At 47.5% G+C, this 11,583-nt stretch overlaps 1 long non-coding RNA gene across 1 annotated transcript; it reads right to left on the bottom strand.

Moving 5' to 3' along the window:
- Nucleotides 1–1,878: 1,878 nt before the first annotated feature.
- Nucleotides 1,879–6,240, bottom strand: LOC136310492 (uncharacterized). Its single transcript, XR_010726575.1, has 2 exons — nt 6,161–6,240; nt 1,879–2,251 (listed from the first exon to the last, which is right to left on the bottom strand). It is a non-coding gene; the product is annotated as an uncharacterized lncRNA (long non-coding RNA).
- Between the last annotated feature and the right edge of the window lie 5,343 nt (nt 6,241–11,583).

The raw sequence follows: 11,583 nt of genomic DNA, 5'->3' as shown, positions 1-11,583 counted from the left end.
AAGGCCCTTTGTGGCGGTATTTCAGGGCACAAAGAGACAGGAGTGGCTCCTCCGCCCTCCTGGGAACTGCCAGCTTGCATAGATTCCTTAATCAAACCACAGCCATGCGCGAGAAAGCTGTTTGGAGAAATAAGCAGAAAGGAAAATAGCATTTATTACACACTTTTGGAGTATTTGGCATTGTACTAGGAGCATTTGTATTTAATCTTCCCTAAACTCTTCTGAGTATTATTTTTAACCCTTATTTTTACAGCTCAGAAAGGTTAAGTAAGTTGTTGCATATCACACAGCTGACTGGTCCTTCTGCTTCCTGGAGGGGCAGGGCTGTGATTCAAAGCCGTAGACCTAAATGCAGGGGTAAGGCGGAATGGTGCTTGCCTCACCCCTACCCCGCCATTTCTCTGAACCCTGCTAGCCTGAGGCCTAGGACCCTACTCTCTGTTCTCACCCCCTTTCATTCCCACCCAGCAGTGCTCCCTGGGTAAACCACATCTGAGGGCCAGAACAAGCCCAGAGCCTACAAGACTGCCCCTCCCCTTTCTACCTGAGAGAGCCAAGCCATGGCTGAAGCCAGTGAAGCATGGCCCAGGGCTGCCTTATCAGGACAGTGCGGAGCCCGGAAAACCCCTGTGGGAATGGTCTGGAACACTGGGTCCATTCACTGATGTGGGAACCCAAGGACGAAAGGAGGGTCCCCTGGGGAGGAGGCCCAGGCTCCGGGAGGGAGCCCCTCAGGAGATGCAGCTGAGGCAGATGGGGCCCTGGCTGCTGAGCTGGGCTGAAACTCCTGATAAGATCAAACTCCTTCTCTGAAGCCAGTTGTGCTGCAAAGAACCTAGTTCTGGTATATGAACTGGCACTGTGACCACCACCCCTGCTACCTGCCCAAGAAGGAAGAGCCTCACTTTTAAGGAAGACGCTCAAATTCCCCTTACTACACTCAGAGGGACTTGGAGAGGCTCAGAGAAGCCATGGGGTCATGGGTGGATGGGTAGGAAGCAATAGAGACCCCAGATGGTATTTTGGAGGCGGGGGGGGGGGCAGGGGTGCTACAGCCTCCATGGCCAGAGCAGAAGGGAGAGATGGAGGGAATCTTGAGGCTCCACCCCATCCCTGGAATTCACCTGCCCCTTTAGGAGAATAAACCTGCAGTTTCACAGCCCCAAGCTGAGCTAAGCCAGGGAGGCCTGGACCAGCTAAAAGGAGTCACGAGGAAATAATTTCTCTCTCACCAGGAATCTCAGGGCTGCCAAGTGATTTGGGGGTGAAGGCCTGGGGAATTACCCTTAATTTATTCCTCAGAAGCGCAAGGGCAGATGGAAAACATTTTGTAAGATGAAGCCGCAATATGGGATGATGAAACAGTTCTGGAGATGGATGGTGGTGATGGCTGCCCGGCAATGTGAACATACTTAATGCCATAGAAGTGTCCACTTTAAAATTGTTAACATGGTGGCCCTGGCCAGTTGGCTTAGTGGTAGAGCATGGGCTTGGTGTGTGGATGTCCCGGGTTTGATTCCTGGTCAGGGCACACAGGAGAAGTGACCATCTGATTCTCCACCCCCCTCTTTCCTCCTTCTCTCTCTCTCTCTGTCTTTCTCTCTCTTCCTCTCCCACATCCATGGCTCAATTGGTTCAAGCATATCAGCTCCAGGCACTGAGGATGGCTCTTTGGAACCTCTGCCTCAGGCACTAAAAAATAGCTTGGTTGTGAGCATGGCCCCAGATGGGCAGAGCATCGGCCCCAGAGGGTTTGCCTGGTGGATCCTGGTCAGGGAACATGTGGAAGTCTGTCTCTTTATCAGCCCTCCTCTCACTTGGAAAAAGAAAAAAAAATTGTTGTCTTTTGTTTGTTTTGGGTTTTTTTTGACAGGGACAGAGAGAGTCAGAGAGAGGGACACATAGGGACAGACAGACGGGAAGGGAGAGAGATGAGAAGCATCAATTGTTTGTTGCGGCACCTTAGATGTTCAATGATTGCTTTCTCACATGTGACTTGACCTGGAGGCTACAGCAGAGTGAGTGGCCCCTTGCTCAAGCCAGAGACTTGGGCTCAAGCCGGGGACCTTGGCTTCAAGCCAGTGACATTTGGGCTCAAGCCAGCGACCATGGGGTCATGTCTATGATCCTATGCTCAAGCCAGCGACCCCACACTCAAGCTAGTGAGCTCTCATTCAAGCCGGCAACCTTGGGGTTTCAAACCCTGGTCGTCTGTGTCCCAGTCCAACGCTCTATCCACTGCGCCAACTACCTAGTCAGGCAAAAAAAAAAAAAAATTTGTTAATATGGTCAATTTTATGTTAAGTATATTTGACTACACACAAAAAAAGGAGGTGTTACTGTGGTTAGCTCAGAAAGCATGTCAGGCCAGCCTCATCTGGAGCTGAAGAGAGAGTTCCCGTGCTCCAAAGCATCTACAGGCAAAGTCAGCAGCACCTGGGGGATGTTCCTGCCAAATGTCAACCTAAATTTAATCAAGTCTTTAGATCTGACTTCCAGTTTGCAGGAAATGCAGGGTACAAAGGCCACCATAAGAAAAGAATCAGACGTATCTAGGCAGGCCACTCAACAAGACGCTTGTCTGAGTTCTTCAAATCAATGTCAGCAAAAGCACACGAAACTGTAACAAGACAGACCAGTACGGACGGACCTTTTCTAGATTAAAGCTACTTAAGACAGCCTGACCAGTGATGACGCAGTGGATAAAGCGTCAGTCTGTCATGCTGAGGTTGCTAGTTTGAAAACTGGGCTTGCCCTGTCAAGGCACATACGAGAAGCAATTACTATGAGTTGATACCTTCCACTCCCCACCCCCTACCTTTTTTCTCTCCTCTCTCTATAATCAATAAATAAAAAAACCTAAAAAAAAAAAAAGAAGATACTTAAGACATAACAACTGAAGCCACTTCTTGATCCCTTAATTGAATTCTGGTTTGAACAATCTATCTAAAGAAGTAATTTTGGGACCCTGTGGATAGAGCATCAGGCCAGTGTGTGGACATCCTGGGTTCGATCCCCAGTCAGGACACACATGAGAAGTGACCATTTACTTCTCTTCCCCTCTTCCTCCCTCTTCTTTCTCTCTTCCCCTCTTACAACCAGTAGCTCAATTAGTTCAAGTGTCAGACCTGAGTGCTGAGGATAGCTCGGGTGGCCCAAGCATCAGCCTTAGGCACTGAGGATAGCGCAGTTGATTTGAGCATTGGCTCCAGACGGGAGTCGTCAGATGAATCCCAGTTGGGGCGCATGCAGGAGTCTGTCTCTATCTCCCTTCTTCTTGCTTAAAAAAAATGTCATTTTGGGGATAGTGAAAGAAATTTAAATAAAAACAAGAGACTTGTTCATTTTCTTAAGTATTATTGTAGCTATTTAGGAAAATATGTTTTGAAATGACAGTGAAGTATTTAAAGATGAAAATATTTTACAGTAAAATATTTAAGAAGAAAAACAGGTGAAATAAATATGGCAAAATATTAAAAGTGATAAATGAATGATGAATATATTTGAATGTGAGTGTTCCTCATACTGTCACTTTTTCTGTATGTTTGAAATTTTTCATAATAAAAAAATTTTAAAGATCAAGAATATTTGAGCAAACTTTTTTTAAAGATTTTATGTATTGATTTTAAAGAGAGAGAGAAATGGAGGAGAAGGAGTGGGAAGCATCAACTCATAGTAGTTGCTTATTGTATGTGCCTTGACCAGACCAGCCCTGGTTTCAAACCAGCAACCTCAGCATTCCAACTCAACACTCCAGCCACTGTGCCACCACCCGTCAGGCAGAGCAAACATTTTAACATTGGGAGATTTCATGTAAAGAAATCCAGATTTCTGGCTTCTCTAGAACCTTCAGAGCATCTGGCCACTGGGTCCATCTTTCCAAATGGGAACATCTGGCACCAAACAGTGGCTGCTCCTTCCATCCCTCAGCTGTCCCCCGTGTGCCAATCCCCCTGCTCACTTCACTCACTAATTAACCTGTCTGGCCCTTGAAGGCATTTCCGTTTGCGTAAAACTCACGAGAGAGCTGGTCTCATTAATCAGAGCGGACAAATGAGAGCCTAACGTCTTCCAAGCCAGCCAAGCGGATTTTCCCTAGAGCTCATTTGAAACTTAAAATCTCCTGTGATGAACAGTTCTTTCCGGATGCTCCTGGAGCTCAGTGGGAAGTATCACCTTGGTCCCAGGACCCCATGATCTTTTTCCCCATGGTTCTTTTTTTTTTTTTTTTTGCATTTTTCTGAAGCTGGAAACAGGGAGAGACAGTCAGACAGACTCCCGCATGCGCCCGACCGGGATCCACCAGGCACGCCCACCATGGGGCGATGCTCTGCCCATCCTGGGCGTCGCCATGTTGCGACCAGAGCCACTCTAGCGCCTGGGGCAGAGGCCAAGGAGCCATCCCCAGCGCCCGGGCCATCTTTGCTCCAATGGAGCCTTGGCTGCGGGAGGGGAAGAGAGAGACAGAGAGGAAAGCGCGGTGGAGGGGTGGAGAAGCAAATGGGCGCTTCTCCTGTGTGCCCTGGCCGGGAATCGAACCCGGGTCCTCCACACGCTAGGCCGACGCTCTACCGCTGAGCCAACCGGCCAGGGCTCCCCATGGTTCTTTGATCCTCAAGACTCCCAGAGAACTAGTGCAGTGGATCTGGGGTGGGGGGGAGAAAGAGGAAAAAGAAAAGAAAACCATACCTACAGAGGGATTCAGACTCTTTTTTTTTTTTTTTTTTTTGTATTTTTCTGAAGCTGGAAACGGGGAGGCAGTCAGACAGACTCCCGCATGCGCCCGACCGGGATCCACCCAGCATGCCCACCAGTGAGCAATGCTCTGCCCATCTGGGGCGTCACTGTATTGCGACCAGAGCCATTCTAGCACCTGAGGCAGAGGCCACAGAGCCATCCTCAGCGCCCGGGCCATCTTTGCTCCAATGGAGCCTTGGCTGCGGGAGGGGAAGAGAGAGACAGAGAGGAAGGAGAGGGGGAGGGGTGGAGAAGCAGATGGGCGCTTCTCCTGTGTGCCCTGGCCGGGAATTGAACCTGGGACTTCCGCACGCCAGGCCGATGCTCTACCACTGAGCCAACTGGCCAGGGCTGGGATTCAGACTCTTGACAACGAGTATACACAGTTTTCCAAATCAATTAGCCAACTCATATATAGCTTTTTTGTCCAAACAACGCTCTCTGGCTACTCTATTAACACTGTGGGGATGAAGCCCGTGAGCATCCTGGACGCAGCCATCTGCCAGGGGGCCCTGAAAACACACAATGATTGGAAGGGGGGATGCCCATGCCTGTGACTCCACTGAGCTTCAACTCACCCAGTCCAACCTCCTCAACACTGGGTCTGCCCACCTTCCCGCCTTCCTATGGGACTTGGACCAGGAACTTAACTCTCTAGGCACAGGTGAGGATGGTCCTGTAGCAGCCAGCCATACTGAAATTCTCAGGAGTCGTCACTGGGTGACTTAGACGCAGATAATAAAACTTGGTAATAGTCAACATTTAGATGGTGTTTTTCATGTGCCAAGCACTGTGCTAAAAATGATGCATGTATTAACATTTTATTTGCATATAACTTCCTGAAGTAAGGACCGTTGCAATCTCCATTTAAATAAGGCACAGCCTGACCAGGCAGTGGCACAGTGGATAGAGCGTTGGACTGGGATTTGGCAGACTCAGGTTCGAGACCCCAAGGTCACCAGCTTGAGTGCGGGCTCATCTGGCTTGAGCAAAAAGCTCACCAGCTTGGACCCAAAAGTCTCTGGATAGAGCAAAGGGGTTACTTCTTCTGCTGAAGGCCCACGGTCAAGGCACATATGAGAAAGTAATCAATGAAAAACTAAGGTGTCGCAACAAAAAACTGATGATTGATGCTTCTCATCTCTCTCCGTTCCTGTCTGTCTGTCCCTATCTATCCCTCTCTCTGACTCTCTCTGTCTCTGTAAAAACAAACAAACAAACAAATAAATAAATAAGGCACAGAGAAGTTAAGTGACATGTTCAAAGTCTCATCCACATGCTCCATACTTGCCTATTCATTCATAAAGATAAGAAGCAGAGTGGAGCCTTGGCTGGATGGTTGTTTAGAGAGCATCATCCAGGTATGCAAAGGTTGCTGGTTTGACTCCTGGTCAGGGCACATACAGAAACAGATCAGCCTGACCTGTGGTGGTGCAGTGGATAAAGCATCGACCTGGAATGCTGAGGTCACTGGTTCGAAACCCTGGGCTTGCCTGGTCAAGGCACATATGGGAGTTGATGCTTCCTGCTCCTCCCCTCTTCTCTCTCTCTTCCTCTTTCCCCTCTCTAAAATGAATTAAAAAAAAAAAAGAATGAAGAAACAGATTAATATTTCTGTCTATCTCTATCTCTCCCTCCCTTCCTCTCTCTCTAAAATAGATAGATAGATAGATAGATAGATAGATAGATAGATAGATAGATAGAGGAGTAGAAAGTGAGCTTGTAAACTGTCCCCTAACTCCTGTGTGGGCTTTTTGCTCGGAGAAGGTCTAGAGGATGAAGATGTTTCTGTGGGCTTTCTGTGAACACATGAGGGGTCTTTTCTCGTAATCCTCAAAGGCTTTCAGTGGTTTTCTGGGTGTTTGGTTCCCTAGACAAGCACCTAGAAGAAGCCAGAGGAGCCTGACACCTTGTGAAGATCACGTGGCTGACTCTCCTCTGACCACGTGTGCAGCCTTACTTAACCTCTTACAGATAAATGTCATTATCTGAAAATCAGGGATAATACTACTACCTGGTTCATGGGTGAAGTGAGATAATGCATGCAGAGTGCTTATACACATTAAATGAATATTCATTGCAATTACTACCTGTATGGTGTCTTCCCTATTGTCCATCACCCACATCTGACAGTAATAATCTATGTAATGAACACAGGAGACACAGAGAGCCTCTGAGCTACTTAACTCTTTCCTAATCCCACAAGGAGACTGTGAAACCTTTGAAGATAGAGGCAGAACTCACCGGACAGCACTGATCCTGAACAAACACCTGTGGGATGTCAGCCAGCTATTGGGTATCGTAAACGACAAGTAAAAGTGGGAGAGGAAGACAAAACAAACCAGGGGAGGGGCTTGTGAGAGCCCAACTTGAACCATGGATAAGGGACTATAGGGTCAGAGAGTAGAGAAGACACTGTCCCCATCCATGGGGAACCAAAGGGGACAGGACAGCAAACTAGACTGAGTTTAAATTGTCCTCCAGCTGTGGACCCCAATGCTGAAGCTGGGTGCCTAGCATGGCTCACCCCTAAATTTTCACAGGGCTGAGAGAGAGAGAGAGAGAGAGAGAGAGAGAGAGAGATTGATTTGTTGTTCCACTTATTTATGCATTCATTGGTTGATTCTTGTATGTGCCCTGACTGGGGATCGAACCCTCAACCTTGGCATATCAGGATGATGTTCTAACCAACTGAGCTACCCAGCCAGGGCCTGCAGAGCCCCATTTTAAAACTTTCTTTACAACTACCTTTTCCTTCTTTCTTAAAAAGGTTATATTATAAGATCATAATTATAAGTATAAAATATTTTCTAATACAAAACATATAAAAGTTGAACTGTTTTAAAGAAAAATAACAGAATGAATGCCTATATACTCACACCTGTGTCCCTCCCTGAAGTAGCTTCATTTTGGACTAATTAATAAAGTTCCATCATATGTTGTTGTTGTTGTGTGTATGTGTGTGTGACAGAGATAAGAAAGAGACAGATAGGGACAGACAGACAGGAAGAGAGAGAGATAGATGAGAAGCATCAATTCTTCGTTGTGATTCCTTAGTTTTTCATTGATTGCTTTCTTGTCGGAAGCCGATCTACAACTGCTGGCTGACAAGGTCACAACAAAAGAAGATCCAAAACTGCTGATTGACAAAGTCACAGCAGAGAAGACCAATGGCTGCTGGTTGACAAAGTCACAGCAGAGAAGAGGCACAACGATACTTCCCCCTTTGACCTTTTGAATTAATTTGGCCTATGTCCCCCCTTTTCTGGGTGTGTGCTATCATTGATGGCACAGGGATAATAGCACCGTGCTTTCCCTGTAGATTCGTAGTAATTTCTTTGGAAATGAGACAGAGGGTGTGAGTTCCACAGAAAAGCCTGTAAGCCCCTTTGCCTGGACTCATAGACATAAGAGGCTGGCTATGATATCCCTCGAAAAGGGTTAAGTTTGTAGGAGAATTCCTTCTTATTAATCATGTTAGAAAAAATAGATGGTGACTTATGAATAGGTAGGAAACAGTAACTATACACAGAAGCACCTTTCAGCCTTCATATAATTCATTACTTTACCTCCCTAGCCTTTTCATGTGGTAGAGTAGAGAAACTTTCCTTTCTTCTTGCATACCTGACCTGCAGGTGGTGGAACACTCTGAGAAGAATAAAGTTAGAACTTAACCAGTGTATGAATATAGTAGATAAATACAATTTGACTAGACAATAGGACATTAGGTAAGGTAGAGTTATTAATCAGTACTGACCTTTTAGAAGTTTGTACCAATATTGTTATTGCTGTTCAAGTTATTGTATAACTGTACTTTGAATGACTTACCACCTGATTTATAGCTTATAGAAATGAATTAACTGTTACCTAGAAATATGTAACCATAGTGAAACAAAAACAATGATTAATCAATGTATTCTGAATACCATGTGATTGTAACTTAGTGTGTGTGTATAAAAATAAAGCGAGACCAGCATTTGGCAGAGATGCCTGGCAGTAAATGCTAAAGAGAGAAAAAAGAATTCAGCTCTCTCACTCGATTTGTGCCGACGCCGTCTCTTCCTGTGGGACCCCTGGATTCCCCCCAGGGCTGGACCCCGGCACTTTCTCATATGTGCCTTGACAGGGCCGGGCTACAGCAGAGTGAGTGACCCCTTGCTCAAGCCAGTGATCTTGGGTTCAAGCTGGTGAGCTGTGCTCAAACCAGATGAGCCCATGCTCAAGCCAGCAACCTTCGGGTTTCGAACCTGGGTCCTCTGTGTTCCAGTCTGACGCTCTATCCACTGTGCCACTGCCCGGTCAGGCCCAACATATGTCTTATTTCAACTTCCTCCTTTATATGAACAGAAGTGCTGACCAAACATTCATGTCAGAAATATGATGAGGCCCTGGCCGGTTGGCTCAGCGGTAGAGCGTTGGCCTGGTGTGCGGAAGTACCGGGTTCGATTCCCGGCCAGGGCACACAGAAGAAGTGCCCATTTGCTTCTCCACCCCTCCCCCTCTCTTTCCTCTCTGTCTCTCTCTTCCCCTCCCACAGTCGAGGCTCCATTGGAGCAAAGATGGCCTGGGCGCTGGGGATGGCTCCTTGGCCTCTGCCCCAGGCGCTATAGTGGCTCTGGTCGCAACAGAGTGACGCCCCGGAGGGGTAGAGCATCGCCCCCTGGTGGGCAGAGCGTCGCCCCTGGTGGGCGTGCTGGGTGGATCCTGGTCAGGCGCATGTGGGAGTCTGTCTGACTGTCTCTCCCTGTTTCCAGCTTTAGAAAAATACAAAAAAAAAAAAAAAAGAAATATGATGAGTTGTACCTGACCTGTGCTAGTGCAGTGGATAAAGCGTTAAACTTAGAATGTTGAGGTCACTGGTTTGAAACTCCAGGCTTGCCAGGTCAGGGCACATAGAAAAAGCAACTATTATGACTTGATGCTTCCAGTCCCCCCTCTCTTTTTCTCCTCTCCCTCTAAAAATCAGCAAGAGAGGAAGGGAGAGAGAGGGAGACAGGAACAGCGATCTGCTCCTGTATGTGCCCTGATGGAAGATGAAACTAGCAAACTCTGTGCTTCAGGAGGATGCTCTGACCAACCAAGCCATCCAAACAAAGCAATAAAATCTTTTTCTTTTTTTTTTTTTTTGCTACAGAGAGAGAGACAGAGAGGGACAGACAGACAGGAAGGGAGAGAAATGAGAAGCATCAGTTATTCGTTGTGGCACCTAATTGTTCATTGATTGATTTCTCATATGTGCCTTGACGGGGGGGGGGGGGCTACAGCAGAGCAAGTGACCCCTTGCTCAAGCCAGGGATATTGAGCTTAAGCCAGCGACCTTTGGGCTCAAGCCAGCGACCATGGGATCATGTCTATGATCCCATGCTCAAGCTGGTGAGCCCATGCTCTAGCCAGATGAGCCACACTCAAGCTGGCGACCTTGGGGTTTCAAACCTGGGTCTTCTGCATCCCAATCCAACGCTCTATCCTCTGTGCCACCGCCTCGTCATGCAATAAAATCTTTTTAAGAAAGAAAGAAAGAGAGAGAGAGAGAGAAAGAGAAAGAAAGAAAGAAACAAACAAACAAACAAACAAACAAACAAAGAAACAGTGAGTTGCAACCATAGGTTGGCCATAGATACAAGAGTTTGGCAAAAATAAAAAGTACTTTGTGACAATCCATTGTGTGGAATTTGCAATAAAGAATATTTTCTGGCCCTGGCCGGTTGGCTCAGCGGTAGAGCGTCGGCCTAGCGTGCGGAGGACCCGGGTTCGATTCCCGGCCAGGGCACACAGGAGAAGCGCCCATTTGCTTCTCCACCCCTCCGCCGTGCTTTCCTCTCTGTCTCTCTCTTCCCCTCCCGCAGCCAAGGCTCCATTGGAGCAAAGATGGCCCGGGCGCTGGGGATGGCTCTGTGGCCTCTACCTCAGGCGCTAGAGTGGCTCTGGTCGCAACATGGCGACGCCCAGGAGGGGCAGAGCATCGCCCCCTGGTGGGCAGAGCATCGCCCCTGGTGGGCGTGCCGGGTGGATCCCGGTCAGGCGCATGCGGGAGTCTGTCTGACTGTCTCTCCCCGTTTCCAGCTTCAGAAAAATGAAAAAGAAAAAAAAAAAAAAAAAAGAATATTTTCTATTGTATTATTATTATTTGTAAGTTGTATGCTACATATTCTTTATATCAATAAACTTGACATGTGCACATATGCAGGCTTTTCTCCCACATCACTGGATGAAGCCTAAGATTTATCTTTTTTTTTTTTTTTCAATGAGAGGGCAATAGACAGACAGACTCCTGCATGCACCCTGACTGGGATCCATTCGGCAACCCCCCCATCTGGGGCCGATGCTCTTTTCATCTGGGGTCATGCTCACAGCTGATCTATTCTTAGCACCTGAGGTGAAGGCTCCACAGAGCCATCCTCAGTGCCCAGGGCCAATGCGAGCCATGGCTGCAGGAGGGGAAGAGAGAGAGAGAGAGAGAAGGGAGGGGAGGAGCTGAGGGGAGAAGCAGATGGTCACTTCTCCTGTGTGCCCTGACCAAGAATCAAACCCAGGACTTCCACACACTGGGCCAATGCTTTACCACTGAGGCAACTGGTCTGGGCCAGATTTATCTTCTGGCCTCTGACCTGGGGCAGCCATTTGGATGCAAGTTCAAGACACAGAACAAATTGATGGTTGCCATAGGGCAGTAGGGTGAGGGCGTGGCTGGAATAGGTGAAGGGGAGTGAGAGGTACCAACTCCAGGTACAAAATAATTAACTCAGGGATCTAATGTACAGCATAGGGAATAGAGTTCCTAACATCGGAATAACTTTGTATAATAAAAGATAATTATAGGTGTTGGCTGGTTGGCTCAGTGGTAGA

This window comes from Saccopteryx bilineata, chromosome 7 (genome assembly GCF_036850765.1).
Source record: "Saccopteryx bilineata isolate mSacBil1 chromosome 7, mSacBil1_pri_phased_curated, whole genome shotgun sequence".
NCBI classification, from domain to species: Eukaryota; Metazoa; Chordata; class Mammalia; order Chiroptera; family Emballonuridae; genus Saccopteryx; species Saccopteryx bilineata.
This window is presented reverse-complemented; position numbering and strand designations above follow the sequence as displayed.